The sequence below is a fragment of the Callorhinus ursinus genome, unplaced genomic scaffold (genome assembly GCF_003265705.2).
Source record: "Callorhinus ursinus isolate GAN/ISIS: 27379988/994484 unplaced genomic scaffold, GSC_fseal_2.0 scaffold30, whole genome shotgun sequence".
Lineage (NCBI taxonomy): Eukaryota > Metazoa > Chordata > Mammalia > Carnivora > Otariidae > Callorhinus > Callorhinus ursinus.
Genome location: NW_027397092.1, coordinates 19617622 through 19628125, shown reverse-complemented (window position 1 = coordinate 19628125; position 10504 = coordinate 19617622).

Sequence of the window (10504 nt, the reverse complement as noted above, 5' to 3'; positions counted from 1 at the left end):
ATTATTTGTTCTTTGGGTGTTGAGTTTAATAAGTTCTTTATAGATTTTGGATACTAGCCCTTTATCTGATATGTCATTTGCAAATATTTTCTCCCATTCTGTCGGTTGTCTTTTGGTTTTGTGGACTGTTTCTTTTGCTGTGCAAAAGCTTTTTATCTTGATGAAATCCCAAGAGTTCATTTTTGCCCTTGCTTCCCTTGCCTTTGGTGATGTTTCTAGGAAGAAGTTGCTGCCGCTGAGGTCGAAGAGATTGCTACCTGTGTTCTCCTTTAGGATTTTGATGGACTCCTGTCTCACGTTTAGGTCTTTCAACCATTTGGAGTCTGTTTTTGTGTGTGGTGTAAGGAAATGGTCCAGTTTCATTCTTCTGCATGTGGCTGTCCAATTTTCCCAACACCATTTGTTGAAGAGACTGTCTTTTTTCCATTGGACATTCTTTCCTGCTTTGTCAAAGATAAGTTGACCATAGAGTTGAGGGTCCATTTCTGGGCTCTCGATTCTGTTCCATTGATCTATGTGTCTGTTTTTGTGTCACTATCATACTGTCTTGATGATGACAGCTTTGTAATAGAGCTGGAAGTCCAGAATTGTGATGCCGCCAGCTTTGCTTTTCTTTTTCAAGATTCCTCTGGCTATTCGGGGTCTCTTCTGGTTCCATACAAATTTTAGGATTCTTTGTTCCATTTCTTTGAAAAAGGTGGATGGTATTTGGATGGGGATTGCATTGAATGTGTGGATTGCTCTAGGTAGCATTGACATCTTCACAATGTTGGTTCTCCCAATCCATGAGCATGGAACGTTTTTCCATTTCTTTGTGTCTTCTTCAATTTCTTTCATGAGTATTTTATAGTTTTCTGAGTACAGATCCTTTGCCTCTTTGGTTAAACTTATTCCTAGGTATCTTATGGTTTTGGGTGCAATTATAAATGGGATCGACTCCTTGATTTGTCTCTCTTCTGTCTTGTTGTTGGTGTATAGGAATGCCACTGATTTCTGTTCATTGATTTTATATCCTGCTACTTGACTGAATTCCTGTATGAGTTCTAAGAGTTTTGGGGTAGAATCTTTTGGTTTTCCACATACAGTATCATATCATCTGCAAAGAGTGAGAGTTTGACTTCCACTTTGCAGATTTGGATGCCTTTGATTTCGTTTTGTTGTCTGATTGCTGTGGCTAGGACTTCTAATACTATGTTGAATAGGAGTGGTGATAGTGGACATCCCTGCTGCATTCCTGACCTTAGGGGAAAAGCTCTCAGCTTTTCCCCATTGAGAATGATATTCGCTGTAGGTTTTTCATAGATGGCTTTTATGATATTGAGGTATGTACCCTCTATCCCTATACTCTGAAGGGTTTTGATCAAGAAAGGATACTGTACTTTGTCAGATGCTTTTTCTGCACCTATTGAGAGGATCATACGATTCTTGTTCTTTCTTTTGTTAATGTATTGTTAATGTTCTTTCTTTTGTTAAATCACGTTGATTGATTTGCGGATGTTGAACCATCCTTGCAGCCCAGGGATAAATCCCACTTGGTCGTGGTGAATAATCTTTTTAATGTACTGTTGGATCCTATTGGCTAGTATTTTGGTGAGAATTTTTGCATCCATGTTCATCAAGGATATTGGTCTGTAATTCTCCTTTTTGATGGGGTCTTTGTCTGGTTTTGGGATCAAGGTAATGCTGGCTTTATAAAATGAGTTTGGAAGTTTTCCTTCCATTTCTATTTTTTGGAACAGTTTCAGGAGAATAGGTCTATTAATTCTTCTTGAAATGTCTGATAGAATTCCCCTGGGAAGCCATCTGGCCCTGGGCTTTTGTTTCTTGGGAGATTTTTTGATGACTGCTTCAATTTCCTTAGTGGCTATAGGTCTGTTCAGGTTTCTATTTCTTCCTGGTTCAATTTTGGTAGTTGATACATCTCTAGGAATGCACCCATTTCTTCCAGGTTATCTAATTTGCTGGCATAGAGTTGCTCATAATATGTTCTTAGAATTGTTTGTATTTCTTTGGTGTTGGTTGTGATCTCTCCTCTTTCATTCATGATTTTGTTGATTTGGGTCATTTCTCTTTTCTTTTTGATCAGTCTGGCCAGGGGTTTATCAGTCTTACTAATTCTTTCCAAGAACCAGCTCCTAGTTTCATTGATCTGTTCTACTGTTCTTTTGAATTCTAGTTCATTGATTTCTGCTCTGTTCTTTATTATTTCTGCTCTCCTGCTGGGTTTAGGCTTTATTTGCTGTTCTTTCTCCAGCTCCTTTAGGTGTAGGGTTAGGTTGTGTATTTGAGACCTTTCTTGTTTTTGAGAAAGGCTTGTATTGCTATATAGTTTCCTCTCAGGACTGCCTTTGCTGTATCCCAAAGATTTTGAACAGTTGTGTTTTCATTTTCATTGGTTTCCATGAATTTTTTTAATTCTTCTTTAATTTCCTGGTTGACCCATTCATTCTTTAGTAGGATGCTCTTTAGCCTCCATGTATTTGAGTTCTTTCCGACTTTCCTCTTGTGATTGAGTTCTAGTTTCAAAGCACTGTGGTCTGAAAATATGCAGGGAATGATCCCAATCTTTTGGTACCGGTTGAGACCTGATTTGTGACCTAGGATGTGATCTATTCTGGAGAATGTTCCATGGGCACTAGAGAAGAATGTGTATTCCGTTGCTTTGGGATGGAATGTTCTGAATATGTCTGTGAAGTCCATTTGGTCCAGTGTGTCATTTAAAGTCCTTATTTCCTTGTTGATCTTTTGCTTAGATGATCTGTCCATTTCAGTCAGGGGGGTGTTAAAGTCCCCCACTATTATTGTATTGTTGTCAATGTGTTTCTTCGCTTTTGTTATTAATTGCCTTATATAATTGGCTGCTCCCATGTTAGGGGCATAGATATTTACAATTGTTAGATCTTGTTGGATAGACCCTTTAAGTAGGATATAGTGTCCTTCCTCATCTCTTATTACAGTCTTTGTTTTAAAATCTAATTGGTCTGATATAAGGATTGCCACCCCAGCTTTCTTTTGGCATCCACTCGCATGGTAAATGGTTTCCCACCCCCTCACTTTCAATCTGGGGGTGTCTTTGGGTCTAAAATGAGTCTCTTGCAGACAGCATATTGATGGGTCTTGTTTTTTAATCCAATCTGATAGCCTGTGTCTTTTGACTGGGGCATTGAGCCCATTTACATTCAGGGTAACTATTGAAAGGTATGAATTTACTGCCACTGTATTGCCTGTAAGGTGACTGTTACTGTATATTGTCTCTGTTCCTTTCTGATCTACGCTGCTTTTAGGCTCTCTCTTTGCTTAGAGGACCCCTTTCAATATTTCTTGGAGGGCTGGTTTCGTGTTTGCAAATTCCTTTAGTTTTTGTCCTGGAAGCTTTTGATCTCTCCTTCTATTTTCAATGATAGCCTAGCTGGATATAGTATTCTTGGCTGCATATTTTTCTCGTTTAGTGCTCTGAAGATATCTTGCCAGTCCTTTCTGGCCTGCCAGGTCTCTGTGGATAGGTCTGTTGCCAATCTAATGTTTCTACCATTGTAGGTTACGTATCTCTTCTCCCGAGCTGCTTTCAGGATTTTCTCTTTGTCTCTGAGACTCGTAAGTTTTACTATTAGATGTCGGGGTGTTAACCTATTATTATTGATTTCGAGAGGGGTTCTCTGTGCCTCCTGGATTTTGATGCCTGTTTCCTTCCTCACATTAGGGAAGTTCTCTGCTATTATTTGCTCCAATATACCTTCTGCCCCTCTCTCTCTTTCTTCTTCTTCTGGGATCCCAATTATTCTAATGTTTCATCTTATCGTATCACTTATCTCTCGAATTCTGCCCTCGTGATGCTGTAGTTGTTTATCTCTCTTTTTCTCAGCCTCTTTATTTTCCATCATTTGGTCTTCTATATCACTGATTCTCTCTTCTGCCTCATTTATCCTAGCAGTTAGTGCCCCCATTTTTGACTGCACCTCATCAATAGCCTTTTTGATTTCGACTTGGTTAGATTTTAGTTCTTTTATTTCTCCAGAAAGGGTTTCTCTAATAACTTCCATGCTTTTTCCAAGCCCAGCTAGTATCTTTAAAGTCATGATTCTGAACTCTAGGTCCGACATCGTACTAATGTCCGTATTGAGTAGGTCCCTGGCTGACGGTACTACCTCTTGTTCTTTTTGCTGAGGTGATTTTTTTCATCTTGTCATTTTGTCCAGAGGAGACTAGATGAATGAGAGAACAAAATTTTAACAGGTTAACAATGTCCCCAGCAAATATACTGTATACAAATCAAAAAAGACCTGAAACCCGGGGAAAAGAAAGGGAAAGAAAGAAAATAGAAGGAGAAAAATAAAGATAAAAACAAAAACAGAACATACAAAAAAAGCAGAATATGATCAAATATGATCAGGCTAGTGCATAGATCAGTGCCACACACTAGATTTTGGGCATATTTTGGTCTGTTAGAAAAAAGTGCCTCCTAAAATTTTAAAGGAAGAAAGACATATATGTGCAAAATAAGGGTTGATACAATGAAGGGATGGAAGATGACTGTAAAGATGAAAATTATAAAAGATTTTATAAAAGGAATTGATAAGTTGTTTGAAAAAAGAAAGAAGATTTAAGAAAAAAAAAAAAGGGAGAGAATGTGATCAGGCAGGAGATCAGAACAAAGCCATACACTAGTGATTTAGGGCATATTTTGATCTATTAGAAGAAACTGTATCTCAAAATTTTCAAGAGAGAACTTATATATATATATATATGCCAAAAATAAGGGTAACTACTATGAAGGGATAAAATATGACTCTCAAAATGAAAAATAAAAAAGTTTTTTTTAAAAAAGGGATTGATAAGATGTTGGTTGAAAAAGGGAAAAAGAAAAATTAAAAAAAAACAGTTAAAAAATTAACTTTTATGAACTAATGAATCATGGTAAAAAAAAAAAAAGCCATGAATTCTATGTGCAGTATTCCCCTAGCACTGGAGTTCTCCCGTTCTCCTTGATCGGTAAACTTGGTCTTGGCTGGCTGTTTGTGCTCATCTTCTGGGGGAGGGGCCTGTTGCTGTGGTTTCCAAATGTCTTTGCCGGAGGCGGAATTGCCCTGCCCTTGTCGGTCCAGGCTAAGCAAGCTGCTCGGGTTTGCTCTCGGGAGCTTTTGTTCCCTGCAAGTTCTCAGTACAGCTTTGGAGGACCAGGGTGAAAATGGTGGCCTCCCAATCTCCACCCGGAGGAACTGAGAACTCGGGGCCCCGCTCCTCAGTGTGCCCCCAGAGAAAAGCAGTCACTCCCGTCTCCCTGGTCTCCGGCCACACTCCGTGCTCACCCGGCCTGTGACCGAGCGTTTGTATCTCTGGCACCCGACCCCGTGTGGAGTCTCCAAACCCAGCAGATCCCTGCGGTGCACTCCCACGCTGCTCCTTCCGGGGGAGGAAGGGGAGTCTCCCCGGCTCTGCCGCTTGTTGGGTCCCTGCTGGAGGAGCAGTGGCCCGACTGGGCCGCAGATCACAGTTTATGGCAACCCCGAGCTGAGAGCCCGCGCCTCGGCTCCGTCTCTGCAGCCGGCTTCCCCGCTCCGATACCTGGGAGCTCTGCCGCACTCAGGCACCCCCGGTCTTTCTGTGACCCCAAGGGTCCTGAGACCACACTGTCCCGGGAGGATTCCACCCCCGCTTAGCCACTGGAGCGACGTCCCTCAGCGGAGCCGACTTCTAAAAGGTCCGATTTTGTGCTCCGCGGCTCTAGCACTTGCCAGAAGCGGCCGACGGAGGCCCCCTCCCCCGCCGTCTATCCTCCCGAATATCGCCTCGGATTCACTTCTCCGCACGTCCTACCTTCCAGTAAGTGGTCGCTTCTCTGTTCAGAGAGTTGTTGCTACTCTCTTCTTCGGTCTCCTGTTGAGTTCGTAGGTGTTCAAAATGGTTTGATCCCTATTCAGCTGAATTCCTGAGACCAGACGAAATCTAGGTCTCCTACTCCTCCGCCATCTTGCTCCGCCCCCTCTTCCTCATTTTTATAAAAAAATGGTGCAAGGTGGGCTTCATGAGCTTGTTACTTACTTTGTGGAATGTATATTAAAGTTTAAAAGTATTAAAATATTTATTGATGGAAAAAAAAATGACCCTCAGTAGAGGCTTTTAAGCAACAGATTGGGTTCTGCAGATAAATGAATTGGCAATTAAAAGACCCAATCCAGAAGTTCCCTCAAAAATCAGAAGTAAGAACAATGGTAAGAAATTAAAGGGAAAAATAAAGGTATGAAAAATACGCTTAGGAGATTTCAATCTGTGTACAATAGGAATTATAGAAGGAGAAAAAAGAGAACTGGAGATCAAGGAACTAAAAGAAAGATTTTTACTGGAGAAAGACTACGATCTTAAGATCAAATGGGCTATGTGCTGGCCAGGGGAAAAAAAAAGCATAATAGCCACAACTAGACAAATTCTGGTAAAATTTCTAAGTTTCAAGGATGAAGATCTTGTAGGCAGAAAGGGAAAGGTTTCCAAAAAGGTGTCCTACAGAGGGAAAAACAACAAGAACTTCATCAAAGATGGAATTAAAAATTGAAATTACAGACTATTAAGAAATTAATGCAAAGAAGCAAATACCAAAATCTATACAATGCTGCCCAGGCTGTGTCCCAACGAAGATGGCTCTTAATCTGCTAATGGTTGTGTAATCCTGGGAAAGTTACTAAACTTTTTAAAGCTTCAATCCTTCATCTTTAAATAATAGTATCAGGGGCGCCTGGGTGGCTCAGTCGGTTAAGTGTCTGCCTTCGGCTCAGGTCATGATCCCAGGGTCCTGGAATTGAGCCCCGCATCAGGCTCCTTGCTCCGCGGGAAGCCTGCTTCTCCCTCTCCCACTCCCTCTGCTCGTGTTCCCTCTCTTGCTGTCTCTCTCTGTCAAATAAATAAATAAAATCTTTAAAAATAAATAAATAAATAATAATATCAGTTACTTTCATGGTGCTAATTATGTGCCAGACACTGTTCTGGGGGCTTTAAGTACTCATTTATCCCCCACAGCAGCCCTATAAGGTAGATGACATGATTAATCCATTTTATAGCTGAGGAAACAAGCACAGAGAAGTCACTTGCACAAGGTCACAGAGTTAGAAGTAGCAGGAGCCATCTAACATGGGTCTGCACTCATCACCACCAAGCTATAAAGACTTCTTATGAAGCCTCATGTGGTGTTAGGAGGATTCAGTGGAATAATGCAAATAAAACAGGTAGCACTCTGCTTGCCATATAGTGTACTCAGTAACTGAAGCTACTGTTTGTTTAAAAAATGAAGCAAACATACAACTCAAGGAGCTAGAAGAGGAACAACAAAATAAATCCAAATCCAGTAAGAAGGAATGCAAGTACATAAAATGCTAATTTGGAAAGCTAAGAAAAATCATGCACAGAGTTGATAAATACAAGCATAACCTGAATATCTGAAAATAATCAAATATACAAATTTCTTACGAGTTTTTTTCAAAGAGAAAACATGGGTAAAATGCACAATCTCACCACTTTGTTAGCATAAATCTGGAGTCCTTTTCTAGGAAAATGCACATAAAAAATTAAGAAGCAGAAAACCTAAAAGAGCAGCACTAAATAGAGAAAAACCAGAAAATTCCAAAAAAATTAATGCCCAAAGGCCATCAGATCCAGGTTTTCCGGACAGGTTTATCAGAACTTAATTCATTCAGCAATTTTTTTTTTTTTAAAGAAACTTTATTTTCCATCAAGCTTATTTCCATTTTCTGCTTAGGAGTCTGGAAAAACAGGGGTGCCTGGGTGGCTCAGTTGGTTGTGCACAGAACTCTTGGTTTCTGTTCAGGGCACGGTCTCCGGGTTGTGAAGTCGAGCCCTGCGCGTGGAGCCTGCTTAGGGTTCTCTCTCCCCCTCTCTCCCTCTCTCTGCCCCTCCCCCCACACTCGCACGCATGCGTGCCTGTCCGTGTGTACTCGCTCTCGTTCTCTCTCAAATAAATAAAATCTTAAAAAAAAAAAAAAAGAGTCTGGAAAAACAGCTTAAGACCACTGGGTGGTTGCTCCTACCCATTAGCTGCGGTCCAGTCCTCAGTGGCAATGGAGGGCTTGCAGTCTTCTGCGGGAATGGGCTAAATAAGCACGAAGGCACCCACTCCCTTCAGACAAGCCTCACGTCAGGGTGAGGAGCCGTAGGTTAGGTAGCTGGAGCAGTCCATGCACCCTGAAGTCGCGCCCAGATCAACCCCTTTCAGCAGCCACCCACTCGTCCTTCTCAAGGGCCTCCCGGAACCAGAGGTTAGGCACGGCCTCTCGCCGGTGCGCATGGGAAACGGTGCTGCACATGCGCAGAACTGCCCGGGCCAGCATTTCCCCCACCCCACCCCCGCCCCCCAGACCGTTGAGAGAGCGCCCTTGTTGCTGCAGGGGATGACAGTGTCCGCAAAGCACAGAGGAGAGTCTACGTGACACAGAGCGATGGTAGGCAGATTAACTAAGAGGCCTCCATGAGGGGCTGTTGGTCAGCCCCGGGGTCAGTAAGCACCAGAAGTCACGGCTCCTGGGCCTAGTGAATGAAGGTTCCCGGAGCAAAGTGGCCAGCGACAGGAGCAGCTCCAACGGCCGCAGCAAACTTCAGGACAGCCCGCCAGTCAGTGTTCCTGGAGGGTAGAGGACACCCACATCAGTCAGGTTTTCAGTGGCACGAGCTGCCAGCAGAAACTTCTAGGTTCTCTTCAGCCTTATGACATAGATGCCATTGCTTTTCCTTTTGCAAATGCCCTGTTCCATTTGGAAGTCAAGGTTGGTGCCACCTACGGGGGTTCCTGCTGCAAGGAATTTGAGGACATCAAGCGCTTTGGACATTGTGAAAGTTTCCCTTTAAGTTATGACGGGTACCCGGAACAATGCTGTATGGACCCCTTTCTGGGTACCACATAGCGGCCAAGAAATAGTCCAGTTCCTGTTCTAATTGCTGTGTCCTGGGTGCTGTTTTGTCACTGGGTTTGTGGAGGTGAGCAAGAAAAATCCCTTGCTCTCCACAGAGGAGTAAGGGAACAAAAAAATATTCTCATACTATTTATACTCTTCCAAAGTACAGAAAAAGATGGAAAGCTTTCTAATTCACATTAGAAGGATAGGGTAACCCTGACCATAAACCCTGACCCCCCCAACACACACACAAAAGGGAAAATTAAGAATGAACTCACTTACAAATGTAGATGATGTAGGTAATGTGTTAGCCATTTCCCCTTCTGAAAGAGAATTTGGCCTTACCATTCATCTTTTTTAGCTTTGTTCCCCTGAAAACCAAATGAAGGTAAAACATCAAGTAGGCCTGATTGGCAAAATATATCTAGACTGGGAGGAGTCTAAATGAACTATAAATTCCTCATGGGAACACCACAGCCTTGGGCTCCCAAGTGCAGGGGCCTTAGAAGCTACACCTACAGAGTTTTTCCAAGAGATATTGGCAACCATGGGGCACAAGGCTTTTAAGCCAGGATCATGCCCATGCCCTCCAAACGGGAATTTGCTTTACACCTGAGCCATCTCATCTAGACGCCTAAATGGATAGCTCCTGGATGACTATAAGGATCTTTCCCAGTGAGAAGAACAGCTAATGCTGTCACCTTGGCAAACCATGCTCCATCTACTCTTCAGAGGAGATACATACAAAGTATAACCTATGATGGTCTTATGAGTCTGAATGCTTAGTTGAGCCTATGTTTTGTTGAGTGTTTGAGTCTAAGAAGACCTCCCAGTGGGCATTGAAGATAAAAATCCAAAAGAAAAGAATAGCAAATTGAATGCAGCATTTTTTTTAAATGGTGATCGAGTATGACCAAATAGAACTTATTGCAGGAATGTTAAGGATGGTTGAACATTTGGTAATCTATTAAAATAGTTTATCACATGGATTACTGAGAAGGTAAAAATCATGATCCTGACAGGAACTGAAGAGATACTTGATAAAATTCAGCCATTATTTCTAATAATTTAGTCAATTAGAAATTCAAAACTATTCCCTAACATGAAATTAATAGCAAGCATGATATTTAAATTGAAAACATTGAAAGCATCCGCGGTAAAATGAAGAAAATGGCAGTAATGTTTGCTACTATAAAAAAAAGGAAAGAAACAAGATATAGTATTCTTTTTTTTAAGATTTTATTTATTTATTTGAGAGAGAGAATTAGAGAGAGAGAGAGAGCATGAGGGGGGGAGGGTCCAAAGAGAAGCAGACTCCCTGCTGAGCAGGGAGCCCGATGCGGGACTCGATCCCGGGACTCCAGGATCATGACCTGAGCCGAAGGCAGTCGCTTAACCAACTGAGCCACCCAGGTGCCCCAAGATACAGTATTCTAAAGGAATTGATTACAGCATCAGGGATCAGCAAACTTGGGCTGGTTCCCCGGTTTTTTTCATTTGTTTGTTTTGTTTTTTGCCTATTTTTCTTTTAAATAAATTTTTATTGGACAAAGCCATACTCATTGATTTACATTATGTCTATAGCTACTTTCCTGCTACAACCAAAGAGT